The sequence below is a fragment of the Triturus cristatus genome, chromosome 6, assembly GCF_964204655.1.
Source record: "Triturus cristatus chromosome 6, aTriCri1.1, whole genome shotgun sequence".
Lineage (NCBI taxonomy): Eukaryota > Metazoa > Chordata > Amphibia > Caudata > Salamandridae > Triturus > Triturus cristatus.
In genome coordinates this window covers 269,787,894-269,803,149 of record NC_140589.1, presented here as the reverse complement: position 1 = coordinate 269,803,149, position 15,256 = coordinate 269,787,894, and the positions used below count along the sequence as shown (strand labels likewise).

The following is a 15,256-nucleotide window of genomic DNA, read 5'->3' as shown; positions in this document are numbered from 1 at the left end:
ATCCCGAAAAACTCTAAAAACTAATATGGGTATCTATAAACCCAAAGTAAATCCAGGGTATCCTTTAACCCTAAGCAAATCCGGGGTATCTTTAAACCCAAAGTAAATCCAGGGTAACTTTAAACCCAAAACACACTCAAGACACTCTATGGGTATTTTTAAACCCAAGGCAAATCCAGGGTATCTTTAAACCCAAAGTAAAATCCAGGGTATCACCAAAACCGGTAAGTCAGGGAAACTACACAAGAAGGAGTCTTCTCACATGTACACCCGCAACGCACAGTCCATGCACCTCACAAGAGGCAAAACTTACTTAAAAGGCGAACACCAACATGACCAGGGACACAACCTCTATTCCACACAGATTCAAAACAAGAACACAACACTCTTTCACCCTTCTCGTAGGAAATAGCATAGTAGGAAAACAGAGCACACACCAAAACATGCAAGAACAATATCGAGCACGTGCACCCCAGAAGAACCAAAAAATCCCCTATTGCCACCAGTGAGCGAAATCTCACTCGAGACGACCTTCGCGAACAGCTTTAGAAAGTCCTTTGATGAAATTTCCCTCCACAGAGACAAAACCAGAATCTTGCCTTGAACGGATAGCAACAGGGACCGCAGGTTTATTGAAGAGAAGAAAACGGCACTCCTACTTACGAAGACCGCTCATTTTTGTTGCAAGTTGCTTTTAACCACCTTGCTGATTTTCCTTCATTATTTCTGTTCCTCATACATAAACAGCGTTACTGACCCGAATTCACCATTTCGATTCCAGCTGTGGTTGGCAAAGTGTGAAAAACATGGTTGGCAAAGCGAGTAAGTTGCAGGTATAAAACAGCACGATCCAAGAAGATCTGTATGGTAAAATGGCGGCACGCTGATTGACGTGGGGCAGGATGGCTCCCGGCAAGCTAAGGCTGGAAAATGTCCCCCAAGTCGTCACCAATTACCAAGGGAACGTCCGGAGTTACGTTGCCAAGACGCTTCTCACTATGAAGCGCATCGGACAGGAACCTGCAGGATGGCTCAGCTCATGGGAACCCACACTCCCAGGAGAAACACGCGCCCACCACAGAATGCCGGTAAGTGTTTGAACCATAATACACGCAGAGGCTGGCACACAAATTCAACTGCTGACTGTTATCTCCACCATCTTAAGTCACTAATGTACTCCCACAGTTACCGCTCACCAATACACCATGCGAGCGTGAAGTTCAGCCAAAGACTTCTTGGGGCTCGACTTATGCCCCCGACATCGGATTGTCCTTAGATAAGCTCACATTAAAGTTAATTTTCACAATGTGCATGCACGGTGCTGGTTCAATGCATCTTGAAAACTGTAGATTAGTTTTAAAATCAATGGTGTTCAAACATTTACTTGCTGCGAGCTGCTAACAAACTACACTGCGGGTTTACTCTATGTGATATCCAGACCACAACATGATCCATAACGTGCCTCCCCTCAATATTCCAGATGACTTCAGATAGTTTAGATAGTCAGATAGTTTATTTTTTCTTTTTTTTAACTGCCAATTAAATAGATTTTATTTGTCAGGACTCAACGTTTGTTACAGTACAGATAAGTAAAGTGCAATGCTGTTCTCTCCTCACGGCCCAGATCCAAGTACTCTGAATGCCCAGTAGCTGCACAGCAGCTTCAATGTGAAATCGGGTTTGCTTTTTAAACAGCTACTGTTACAAATTTGTGTCCTTGGATCACCTTTGACGACAAAACCCTGTGAAACAAATTCATCTTTTAATCGACTTCTTCGATAGTGGGTCCGGATGAGCCACCGCTGCCAGCTGGAGTGCCGCCTGTGCCTGAGAACCCTCCTGGCATGCCGCCGGGCATCCCACCAACACCCTGGTACAGCTTGGTGATGATCGGGTTACACACCTTCTCCAACTCCTTCTGCTGATGCTCGAACTCATCTTTCTTGGCAGTCTGATTTTTATCCAGCCAGGCAATTATTTCGTTGCATTTCTCCATAATCTTCTGTTTGTCCTCGTCACTGATTTTCCCTTGCAGCTTCTCGTCTTCCACCGTTGCCTTCATGTTGAATGCATAGGATTCCAGAGAGTTTTTGGACGACATCTTGTCGCGCTGTTTTTCGTCCTCCGCTTTGTATTTCTCAGCCTCTTGGACCATCCGCTCAATGTCTTCCTTACTGAGGCGACCTTTGTCGTTTGTGATGGTAATCTTGTTCTCCTTTCCTGTGCTCTTATCCACAGCAGATACATTCAGGATACCATTGGCATCAATGTCGAATATCACCTCGATCCGAGGAACGCCTCGAGGAGCTGGCGGAATACCAGTCAACTCAAACTTGCCTAACAAGTTGTTATCTTTGGTCATGGCCCTCTCGCCTTCGTACACCTGAATCAGTACATGTCAGAGTAGGTGGTGAAGGTCTGCGTCTGCTTAGTGGGGATGGTGGTGTTTCTTTTGATCAGCACGGTCATGACACCTCCAGCAGTCTCAATACCCAAGGACAATGGTGTGACATCGAGCAACAGTAGATCCTGAACATTTTCAGACTTGTCTCCAGAAAGGATGGCCGCCTGCAGAAATGTATCGGCACAGGTTGTAGATGGTGCGGGTGGCGATATAGGGCTCTCAACGTCATCTGGCACTGTTGGAAAACTGACTGTATCATCGTAGTAGAAGGTTGCCGATAAGGACAGTGGTGAATCCTGGACTGGCCACTAGAAAGGACAATTAAAAATATGGACGTGTTTGTTGCCTCGAGTCCGGACACGATTTAACACTTAAACAAATTAAGTTCTCTAATGTAGCTTTCAACCAGGCATGCATCTTTTCAAAAAATGCAATGTTAAGATGCGGCGTCTCACTTTGCTTGCCCTTGCTATGTAACATGCCACGGATTGCCTGTTTCCCATCTTCGACTTGCTTCCACCTTTACCCAGATCCCTAAACCCTGGTCAGCCTTCATAAGTATCCTGACAATGTCGTTGGCCTCCACCTATGGCTATCTAGGGCGATTAATGGGAATAGAAACACAGATATAACTATAGGTTACTCCCTCTGCCATGAAGGACTCATTTACATAGTGAGATTTTTGTCGTATAAAATGTGCACACGATTTTCTTAATGTTTAATGGCTTCAGGACTGAAATGGATTCTTTCTCAATAAAGAAATTAATTAAATAAATAAAAAAAAGATTGTCAGATAGTTTAGACAGGTTAAGCACTCAAAGCTCAAAAGTCTGTTGGTAGGCAGATTTCAAACAAATAAAGTCCAACAAGAACAGATTATCCAAGGCAGGGTGACAGCAGGCTCCACAAAAATAAGGGCTGATGGTTCACAGGTGGTGAGGAATATCAGGAACTTATGTTAGTCTAGCTACTCTTATGGGGAACACTCACCCTAGTTCAGCAAGCACTGGCACATCCACGATGGGGCCTACCGATCTTTTGGTCACTGGTGGGGCTTCTGGACTGCCAGCTTGCTTCTTTTAAATGCACTTCTTCAGTTTCTTAGGTATACAAGTCCATTAAAGGTAGCTCACGTAGGTTCTTTCGAATCGTGGCCAGTGTTAAAACAAGGTATGATGCGCAGGCAATGTCTTGTATGTAAAGGTAATAGATTTATTCTTTAAGTTACATCACAGGTTCTAGGTTACAGGAAGATGTTCTGATCCATAAAAGTGCCCCACCAGGAGCAGCCTCCTCGCTGCTCAGCCCTTCCAGACCAACTGATTCTCCCTTCAATCCAAACCCACTGAACATTCTATATGACCTCATCATAGACTGAGCAGCAAGGCAGAGAACCACTGTAGGGAGAGTGCATTGGGTAATTAGTACATCACAACAGGAAACCTAACAAACCTATACATTTTTGAAAACTAGACACCCAGGGGAATCCAGGATGGGGTGTCTTGACTGCCTCCCACCAGGTTCTGTTACCCAGAATCCGTTGCAAACCTAAAAGATTGTCCACACACATTCCAGAACTTTCCCACATAGAAATTTGAGAAAAAAATTAATTTTTCTGTGAAATTTGAGGTTTACAGGGACTCCCCAGGGTGTCTAGTCTCCAGAAATGTTTGGGTTTGGTAGTTTTCCAAGATGGCCACCGAGCACAGGGCCAAAAAGTCATGGGACCCCCCTTGTAAAACCAGGTTGTTTTGTGATAGGAAATTTTGATTTCACCTCAATAGGTTTTGGGGCCTTGCCTGTCTCAAGTACTTGACCCACCCACGTGAGTAAGGTATCATTTTTATTGGGAGACCTGGGGGAACACTGGGTGTGAGGAAATTTGTGGATCCACGTAGATTCCAGAACTTTCCCACACAGAAATTTGAGAAAAAAGTGAATTTTTCTGTGAAATTTGAGGTTTACAGGGACTCCCCAGGGTGTCTAGTCTCCAGAAATGTTTGGGTTTGGTAGTTTTCCAAGATGGCCACCGAGCACAGGGCCAAAAAGTTATGGGACCCCCCTTGTAAAACCAGGTTGTTTTGTGATAGGAAATTTTGATTTCACCTCAATAGGTTTTGGGGCCTTGCCTGTCTCAAGTACTTGACCCACCCACGTGAGTAAGGTATCATTTTTATTGGGAGACCTGGGGGAACACTGGGTGTGAGGAAATTTGTGGATCCACGTAGATTCCAGAACTTTCCCACACAGAAATTTGAGAAAAAAGTGAATTTTTCAGTTAAATTTGAGGTTTGCAGGGGATTCTGGGTAGGAAAACGTTGGGGTACCCACGCAAGCCATACCTCGCTGGACTCCCCCGGGTGTCTAGTATTCAGAAATGTGTGGGTTTGGTAGGTTTCCCTAGATGGCCGCCAAGCACGGGGCCAAAAACTCATGTGACCCCCCCTTGCAAAACCAGGTTGTTTTGTAATAGGTAACTAGGCCTACCCACACAAGTGAGGTACCATTTTTCTAGAAAGACTTTGTGGAATGCGGAGTGAGTGGAAATTAGTGGATCAACGCAGATTCCAGAACTTTCCACCACAGAAATGTGAGGAAAATGTTTTTTTGAAAACAAATTTTATGTTTGCAAGGGATTCTGGGTGACATAACCTTGTGAGAGCCTGTCAAGTCACCCCATCCTGGATTCCCCTGGGTGTCTAGTTTTCAAAACTGTATAGGTTTGCTAGGTTTCCCTAGGTGCCGGCAGAGCTAGGTTTCAAAATCTACAGCTAGGCACTTTGCAAAAAAATGGGTCAGTTTTCACTGTGAAAATGTGGCGTCTCCACGTTGCAGTTTGGGCCATTTCCTGTCATAGGCGCTAGGCCTACCCACACAAGTGAGGTGCCATTTTTATCGGGAGACCTGGGGGAACGCTGGGTGGGAGGAAATTTGTGGATCCACGCAGATTCCAGAACTTTCCCACACAGAAATGTGAGAAAAAAGTTAATTTTTCGGCAAAATTTGAGGTTTACAGGGGATTCTGGGATAGAGAATGATGGGGGACCCACGCAAGCCATACCTTGCTGGACTCCCCCGGGTGTCTAGTTTCCAGAAATATATGGGTTTGGTAGGTTTCCTGTTAGAAAGGATAGACGGACCGGGAGGGTCGGCCGGGGTCAGGAGGAGAGGTCTCCGGGGAGAGCCGTCTCCAGCGATCGTACAGACAAGTAACTTCCCCCCCACAGACAGATACCACACACGGATAAGGTTCAGTGTTCTTTATAAGCACTTCTTAAGGTACGGTTGAATGGTACAAGGAGGTCTGGACTCAGGGGTCCCCTCGATTCAAGTCTCTCAAAGCAGGGTAAGGGGTAGCGGGACAGTCTGTCTACCAGTCAGGTAGTTTGGATGAGATGATGATTAGCTCACAATCCTCGAGCTTAGTTGGTGCGGGCCGCGGCAGCGCCAGCAGGTCCCGGAAAGATGGTCGATGTACGGTCCGCGGCAGCGCCAGCAGGTCCCGGTGAGGATGGTCGTTACAACGGGCCGCGGCAGCGCCAGCAGGTCCCGACGAGGATGGATGTTGTAGAAGGCCGCGGCAGCGCCAGCAGGCAGGACGATGGTTCACAAGAGCGGGCTACGGCAGCGCCAGTAGTCCGTCAAGGCTGAGTTCTCTCGGTGTCTCTCGACTCCAGGATACAACTGCCTTCCTGCTCCGGAGTTGCCCCAGTTATAGTGCAGGCGCCCTTTGATGTCCGGACCCTCGCACTTGGAGGTCGGAGGGCCCGGGATGAAGGTGTCCAGACACCCAGCAGGGGGGTGGAGCCAGCGCCTGGGGGAGCTGGAGGCGATCGGCACCTGGCGGGGGAAGAGCTCTTGACACTTCGTCCTCCCATTGACCTGCCAAGTGGTCCGCTCACCTCCCGGGTGGATGGTGGTGCCGGGATGTCGGGGCCGGCCAGGCCCGGGGTTAGGGTCGGGGCGAGGCCACGCGGCCTCGTGGTGCAGGGCCCAAGATGGCGGCTTGAACCGGCCGGGGGAGCCGGTGGGGCTGGGCCCCGTGATGAGTAGAGGTCCGAGGGCAGAAGATCCGTCGGGAGACGGGGTACAGGTGCTTTTCGTGGATTATGCCTGGTGGGCCGGAGCTCGGGCCCTGTCGTGCGGGGAGGGAGCAAGCCCTTCGTGTGGCCTGTCCAACATGCGTCCCCCCCAGCTGAAGGCGGGGAGAGTCACCCATCTCCTTGGGGACTCTCTTCGTCGAGGCGGAAAAAGCGGGACAGGCCATCCGCGTTGGCGTGGTCTTGGCCTGGTCGGTGCTCCACAGTGAAGTCCATTCCCTGCAGGGAAATGGACCAGCGCAAGAGTTTTGGGTTCTCCCCCCGCATCTGCATCAGCCACTGCAGGGGTCGATGGTCGGTTTGTACCCGGAAGTGGGTACCGAAGAGATAGGGCCGGAGCTTTTTGAGGGCCCACACCACTGCGAAGGCCTCCCTCTCGATGGTGCTCCAGCGCTGTTCTCGGGCCAGGAGACGTCGACTGATGAAGGCCACCGGCTGGTCATGACCTTCGGGGTTTAACTGAGAAAGGACGGCTCCGATGCCGTGGTCGGAGGCGTCGGTCTGTACCACGAATTCCCGACCGTAATCGGGGGCCTGGAGCACAGGGGCGGTGCACAGGGCGGCCTTCAGCTTCTCGAAGGCCGCTTGACAATCGGGGGTCCAGTTAATCCGCTTCGGTTGGTTCTTGGACGTGAGACCCGTGAGGGGCCCCACGATGCTGCCGTAGTCCTTCACGAACTGCCGGTAGTAGCCGGTGAGCCCCAAGAAGGCTCGGACCTCGGTCTGGGTGACGGGGGGCTGAAAGGACTGGATGGCAGCAATCTTAAGTTGTAGCGGGGCCACCAGCCCGCTTCCCACTTGGTGCCCAAGGTAGGTCACAGACCCTTGGCCAATTTGGCACTTGCCGGCCTTAATTGTGAGGCCGGCCCGCTGGAGGGCCTGTAGGACCTCTTGGAGGTGACGGAGGTGGTCGGGCCAGTGGCGGCTGTATACAGCGATATCGTCCAGGTAGGCAGCGCTGAACTCTTCGAGCCCCGCCAAGACCTGGTTCACGAGGCGTTGAAACGTGGCGGGGGCATTCTTCATGCCGAAGGGCATGACCTTGAATTGGTAGTGGCCATCGGGGGTAGAGAAGGCTGACCGTTCCTGAGCCCTGGGTGTGAGGCCGATCTGCCAGTAGCCCGCTGTTAGGTCGAAGATACTGAGGTAGCGGGCGGCCCCCAGCCGGTCGATCAGCTCGTCTGCTCGGGGGATCGGATGAGCGTCGGTCCGGGTGACAGCGTTCAAGCCCCGGTAGTCGACGCAGAATCTCAGTTCAGGTGCGGTGCCGGGGGCAGCGGCTTTGGGGACCAATACAACCGGACTGGCCCAGGGACTGTCCGAGGGCTCGATGACCCCGATTGTGAGCATCTTGGCCACCTCCTCCTGTATGCAGGCCCGTACCCGATCTGGTACGCGGTAGGCCCGGTGTCGGACAGGGGGACTGTCCCCGGTGTCCACGTCGTGCAAACACCAAGGGGTGACCCCGGGGGTGAGGGAGAACAGGGTAGCGAACTGCAGCAGGAGGTTCCGGCAGCCCTGGCGTTGCTCCGAAGTGAGGGCGTCAGAGAGCCGGACCCCGTCCACGGAGCCGTCATTCTCCTGAGTCTTCAGAAGATCCGGGAGGGGTTCGGAGTCTTCCTCTGCCCCACTGTCCGTAGCCATCAGGAGGCTGAGTTCTGAGCGCACAAAGTGTGGTTTGAGTCGGTTGGTGTGGAGGACCCGAAGGGGGTTCCGGGAGGTCCCCAGGTCGATGAGGTAAGTGACGGGGCTTTTGCGCTCGACCACTTTGAAGGGCCCCGTCCACTTATCTTGCAAGGCACATGGTTCGGTGGGGGACATCACCCATACTTGTTGTCCAGGCTCGAACTCAACGGAGGAGGCATTGTGATCATACCACTTCTTCATGTCCTCCTGGCTGGCCTCGAGGTTCGCCTTGGCCATCTCTCTGAAGCGCCGGGTCTGATTGCGTAGGGCCAGGAGGTATTTGAAGACGTCTGGAGGGGTCTTTAGGGGGGCCATCTCCCAACCTTCTTTTACTAGGCTGAGGGGCCCTCGCACAGGGTGCCCGTACAGGAGTTCGAAAGGGCTAAAACCGAGGGACTTCTGGGGAACTTCGCGGTAGGCGAAGAGGAGGCACGGGAGTAGTACATCCCACTGGCGACGGAGGGGCTCTTCCAATCCCCCAATCATCCCCTTGAGGATGCGGTTAAAACGCTCCACTAGTCCGTTCCCTTGGGGGTGATAGGGGGTCGTGAATCTGTAGGTGACCCCGCATTGTTGCCAGAGGGACTTCATGTATTTGGATATAAAGTTCGTGCCTCGGTCGCTGACGACTTCTCGGGGGAAGCCTACCCGGGAGAAGATCCCCATTAGGGCCCGGCCAACCACCGGAGCTGTCACGGTCCGTAGGGGCACCGCCTCGGGGTAGCGGGTGGCATGGTCCACCAGTACCAAGATGAACCTGTGTCCTTGTGCCGTGCGGGGGTCCAGAGGCCCCACGATGTCTATCCCCACCCTCTCGAACGGGGTGGTGACCACAGGGAAGGGTTGCAGAGGGGCTTTCAGCTTCCGACCACTCTTCCCGCTGGCTTGGCATGTGGGGCAAGATCGGCAGTGGTTCAGGACGTCGTTCCTCATCTTCGGCCAGAAAAAGTGGGTCACTAGGCGGCTGTACGTTTTATCTTGGCCCAGGTGTCCAGCCAGGGGGACATCGTGGGCCAGGTTGAGCAGAAAGTCTCTGAAGCGGAGAGGTACCACCAGTACTCGACCGGCCCCCAGCTCGGCGATTCTTTGCTCGCTGTATAGCAGGTCGTTATCCCAGTAGACCCAGTGAGTTCCGGTGGAGTCCCCTGCGTTCTGGGCGCTGGCTTGTTGGCGGAGTCCCTCGAGGGAGGGACAGGTCTTTTGTTCCTGGCGGAACTGTGCTTGGGTGGGCCCCCCCTCTTGACGCCACTGAGCCAGGTCAGGAAGGTCCTGGGGTTGCGCGTCCCCTTCGGCCGTCGGGTCTGGGAGGCTGGCCTCGTCGTTGTCTTCTACTGGGGCGACTGGGGGCGGAGGTGCTGGCCATTCTGGTTCTTCTGATCGAGGGACGGCACGGGCGGCCATGGACCGGGTGGTTATGCAGGCCCAGTCCGGGAGGCCCAGCATCCCCAGGTGCTCTCTTCTCTCAACGGTGGCCCACGGGGAACTCTCGAGGTCATTCCCCAGGAGGCAGTCCACGGGGGCATCGTCCCGGACCGTCACCTTCAACAGGCCGGAGACCCCTCCCCATTCGAATGGAACGCAGGCCATTTGACACATACTTTCAGAGTTGTCTGCCGAGCGGACGGGGCAGAGAATGTTCGGCAGGATCTGCTCGGGCTTCACCAGGTGACAGCGGACGGCCGTCACACTGGCGCCTGTGTCACGCAAGGCCTCGGCTCGCTGTCCATTAATGGTCACCCACTGACCGTATTTCCTGGTGTTAGCGGGTAGGGGAGCCCGCGGGACCATGTCTCTTCCCCCTAAGCACGCCAGGACCATGGCGGCCGGTTCCCACTCTTGCTGGGCCGGCTCATACTCCTCTGGTTCCTCCAATGATCGCTCTTCCCCCAGGGCGGCGGCAGCTACCTGTCGGGGCTTGGGTGTTTGGTTCTGCGGGCAGCTCGGGTCATTGGCGTAGTGGCCGACTCGCTGGCATCGGTGGCACATGACGTTGGCTCGGACCCCAGGACGCCACGGGGGGTTGCCCCGACCGGCCGGAGCCGGGGTGCTGGCCACGGGTGTTGCGGGCAAGGCGTCTCTCCCTCGCCCCTGGCCCCCTCCTCCTCCCCGAGGACGGTGCTGGCCTTGGTTGTTTCTGTTCTGTTCGTGTGGCCCCCTCCGGCCCACTCGGGTGCTTTCCCATCGGTCAGCTTCGGCGGCGAGCTGCCGGGGGTCAGTCAGCTTACTGTCGAGGAGGTGCTGCCTGAGCTCGACGAAGCAGTTGTTCGACAGGTGCTCCCATACCATCAGGTTAAAGAGTTGTTCGTAGGTGGTGACCTGGCTCCCCTTTATCCAACCCTCGAAGGCACGGCTGAAATAGTTCACGTATTCTACCCAAGTTGTACCTGGGATCCGGGTGCAATCTCTGAACCTCTGGCGGTACATCTCGGGTGTGAGGCCGTAGCGGGTGAGGAGGGCAGCCTTCATGTGGTCGTAGGACGACATTTGGTGATCTGGGAGCTGCAGTAGGGCATCGCGCCCCTCGTTGATAAACCTCCCCCAGAGTCCGGCTCCCCAATCACTCCGGTCGATCCGGTGGGAGGTCATGGCGATCTCGTAGGCTTTAAACCACTGTTGTATGTCGTCTTCTCGGACATACTCGCGGACAACATCCTTGGGGATGTGGACTTTTTTCTCGATTGGCCCCGGGGTGTGTGGTCGCTCAGGCACCCCCAGTTCTTTATTCTGTTTCCGAAGTTCTATTTCCGCCAGTTTGCGCTCGTGCTCGAGCGTTATTTTTTTCTCCTCCAGCTCTCTCTGTCTCTGCTTCTCTTCTCGTTCATCTCGGAGCCGCATGTGCTCGAGGTTGAGTTTCTGTTCAGCTAACTTGAGTTCCCCATCCATCTTGAGTCGTGCCATTTCCAACTCGTGCAATCTGGTTCTTTCTCTTTCTCGGATCTCCTCCTGCGAGAGGCCCGTTCCCCGCTCCTCGGGAGCCGTGGCGTTCCCCTCTGGTGTGATGCTGCTTTGGTCGGAGGGTCCGGCGACCCCAGTTTCTGTCCACGACTCTAGGGCGTGCTTTAGATCATCTTTGGTACTCAGGCCGGTGGTAGCAATGCCAAGTTCTATGCAGAATTGTCTCAGTTCGCGGTGGTTGTATTCTTCTAATTTATCCATTTGGAATTTCTCGGTGGAGTTGCTATCTTTGGCTGACATCGTGTTGTTGTCGTGGGGTGAGCTACTCTCTGTACGATTACGCGTTGATTCGGATCGCGCCGCTGGCCACCAATGTTAGAAAGGATAGACGGACCGGGAGGGTCGGCCGGGGTCAGGAGGAGAGGTCTCCGGGGAGAGCCGTCTCCAGCGATCGTACAGACAAGTAACTTCCCCCCCACAGACAGATACCACACACGGATAAGGTTCAGTGTTCTTTATAAGCACTTCTTAAGGTACGGTTGAATGGTACAAGGAGGTCTGGACTCAGGGGTCCCCTCGATTCAAGTCTCTCAAAGCAGGGTAAGGGGTAGCGGGACAGTCTGTCTACCAGTCAGGTAGTTTGGATGAGATGATGATTAGCTCACAATCCTCGAGCTTAGTTGGTGCGGGCCGCGGCAGCGCCAGCAGGTCCCGGAAAGATGGTCGATGTACGGTCCGCGGCAGCGCCAGCAGGTCCCGGTGAGGATGGTCGTTACAACGGGCCGCGGCAGCGCCAGCAGGTCCCGGAAAGATGGTCGATGTACGGTCCGCGGCAGCGCCAGCAGGTCCCGGTGAGGATGGTCGTTACAACGGGCCGCGGCAGCGCCAGCAGGTCCCGACGAGGATGGATGTTGTAGAAGGTCGCGGCAGCGCCAGCAGGCAGGACGATGGTTCACAAGAGCGGGCTACGGCAGCGCCAGTAGTCCGTCAAGGCTGAGTTCTCTCGGTGTCTCTCGACTCCAGGATACAACTGCCTTCCTGCTCCGGAGTTGCCCCAGTTATAGGGCAGGCGCCCTTTGATGTCCGGACCCTCGCACTTGGAGGTCGGAGGGCCCGGGATGAAGGTGTCCAGACACCCAGCAGGGGGTGGAGCCAGCGCCTGGGGGAGCTGGAGGCGATCGGCACCTGGCGGGGGAAGAGCTCTTGACACTTCGTCCTCCCATTGACCTGCCAAGTGGTCCGCTCACCTCCCGGGTGGATGGTGGTGCTGGGATGTCGGGGCCGGCCAGGCCCGGGGTTAGGGTCGGGGCGAGGCCACGCGGCCTCGTGGTGCAGGGCCCAAGATGGCGGCTTGAACCGGCCGGGGGAGCCGGTGGGGCTGGGCCCCGTGATGAGTAGAGGTCCGAGGGCAGAAGATCCGTCGGGAGACGGGGTACAGGTGCTTTTCGTGGATTATGCCTGGTGGGCCGGAGCTCGGGCCCTGTCGTGCGGGGAGGGAGCAAGCCCTTCGTGTGGCCTGTCCAACATTTCCCTAGATAGCTGCCGAGCTCCAGGCCAAAAACTCTTGGGACCTCCCATGCAAAACCAGGTTGGTTTGTGATAGGTAATTTTGATGTCGCCCTAATAGGTTTTGGGCCCTTGCCTGTTGCGGGTCCTTGACCCACCCACGCAAGTGAGGTACCATTTTTGTCCGGAGACCTGGGGGAATGCTGCGCCGGAGAAAATTTGTGGATCCACCCAGATTCCAGAACTTTCCCACCCAGAAATTTGAGAAAAAAGTAAATTATTCGGCAAAATATGAGGTTTACAGGGGATTCTGGGTAGGAGAATGATGGGGGGCCCACGCAAGCCATACCTCGCTGGACTCCCTTGGGTGTCTAGTTTCCAGAAATGTTTGGGTTTGGTAGTTTTCCAAGATGGCCGCCGAGCCCTGGGACAAAACTCAGGTGACCCCCCTTGCAAAACCAGGTTGTTTTCTGGTAGGTCATTTTGATATCGCCTCAATAGGTTTTGGGCCCTTGCCTGTCTCGGGTACTTGACCTACCCACGCGAGTGAGGTATCATTTTTATCGGGAGACCTGGGGAAACGCTGGGTGTGAGGAAATTTGTGGATCCAGGTAGATCGCAGAACGTTCCTACACAGAACTTTGAGGAAAAAGTGAATTTTTCAGCTAAATTTGAGGTTTGCTGGGGATTGTGGGTAGGAAAACGTTAGGGGACCCATGCAAGCCATACCTCGCTGGACTCCCCCGGGTGTCTAGTTTTCAGGAATGTGTGGGTTTGGTAGGTTTCCCTAGATGGCCACCGAGCACAGGGCCAAAATGTCATGGGACCCCCCTTGTAAAACCAGGTTGTTTTGTAATAGGTAAGTTTTGGGCCATTGCCTGTCGTGGGCACTAAGCCTACCCACGCAAGTGAGGTATCATTTTTCTCGAAAGATTTTGGGGAACGCGGGGTGAGTGGAAATTAGTGGATCAACGCAGATTTCAGAACTTTCCACCACAGAAATTTGAGGAAAATGTGTTTTTAAAACAAATTTTTAGGTTTGCAAGGGATTCTGGGTAACAGAACCTTGTGAGAGCCAGTCAAGTCACCCCATCCTGGATTCCCCTGGGTGTCTAGTTTTCAAAACTGTATAGGTTTGCTAGGTTTCCCTAGGTGCCGGCAGAGCTAGGGTTCAAAATCTTCAGATAGGCACTTTGCAAAAAAAAGGGTCAGAATTCACTGTGAAAATGTGGTGTGTACACGTTGCGGTTTGGGACATTTCCTGGCCCGGGCACTAGGCCTACCCACGCAAGTGAGGTACCATTTTTCTCGGAAGACTTTGGAGAACGCGGGGTGGGTGGAATTTTGTGGATCCACGCAGATTCCAGAACCTTCCACCACAGAAATGTGAGGAAAATGTGTATTTTCAAACACATTTTTAGGTTTGCAAGGGATTGTGGGTAACAGAACCTGGTGAGAGCCAGTCAAGTCACCCCATCCTGGACTCCCCTGGGTGTCTAGTTTTCAAAAATGTACAGGTTTGCTAGGTTTCCCTATGTGTCGGCTGCGCTAGGGCCCAAAATCCACAGGTAGGTATATTGTTAAAAACAACTCCGTGCCTAGTTGACTTTCTGCCACCCTGGGGGGGATATCGGGGAGGAGGGGGTTGCCCTGTTATGACCCCAAGGGGGACAGAAACACTGTGGCTATTTTTTGGGGGTAGGGGCATTGGTATGCCCATTCTCGGCAGCCCCCACGCATAAATAAAGCCAGCGTAATCATTGGAGTCTAGTGGGCTTTTAGCCCCCCCGGGGGGCAGTTTGGGGGCTACTGCCCCTATCTTCCCCCCAGGGCGGCAGAAAGGCTGTAATTGTTGTGGGTGGGGGCATTGACATGCCTGTTTTGGGCAGCCCCCACCTTAATTAACATTTGCCCAAAAAAATACCTGGCATCTAGTGGGCTTTTTGCCCCCAGTGGGGCAGATTTGGGGTTACTGTCCCATCTGTCCACCAGGGGGGGCAGGGAGGCTGTAATGTTTGCAGGGAGAGGATGGGGGCATGGGCATGCCCGTATTGGGCAACCCCCACCCTAATCCAATTTGCCCCCAAAAAATCCCTGCCATCTAGTGGGCTTTTTGCCCCCCGGTGGGGCAGATTGGGGGCTAATGCCCCAATCTGCCCCCCAGGGAAGGCAGAAAGTCCACTATACACAGGGAGTTTTTTGGGCAAATTTTAATTAGGGTGGGGGCTGCCCAAAACGGGCTTGTCAATGCCACCACCCTAATTAAAATTTGCCCAAAAAAATCCCTGGCGTATAATGGGCTTTTTGCCCCACGGGGGGCAGATTGAGGGCTACTGCCCCATCTGTCTCCCGGGGGGGCAGAAAGGATGTAATTTTTGCAGGGCGGGGATGGGGTACATGGGCATGCCCGGTTTGGGCACCCCCACCCTAATTCAAATTTGCCCCCAAAAAATCCCTGGCGTCTAGTGGGCTGTTTGCCCCCCCGGTCGGGGAGATTGGCTGCTTATGCCCCCATCTGCCCCCCAGGGGAGGCAGAAAGTCCACTAGACGCCAGGGAGTTTTTTGGGCAAATTTTAATTAGGGTGGGGGCTGCCCAAAACGGGCATGCCAATGCCCCCACCCTAATTAAAATTTGCCCAAAAAAACCCTGGCGTCTAGTGGGCAT

General features: G+C 53.8%; 1 pseudogene; it reads right to left on the bottom strand.

Moving 5' to 3' along the window:
• Positions 1-1,511: 1,511 nt before the first annotated feature.
• Positions 1,512-15,256, bottom strand: part of LOC146816753 (heat shock cognate 71 kDa protein pseudogene) — a 38,982-nt pseudogene continuing 25,237 nt past the window's right edge.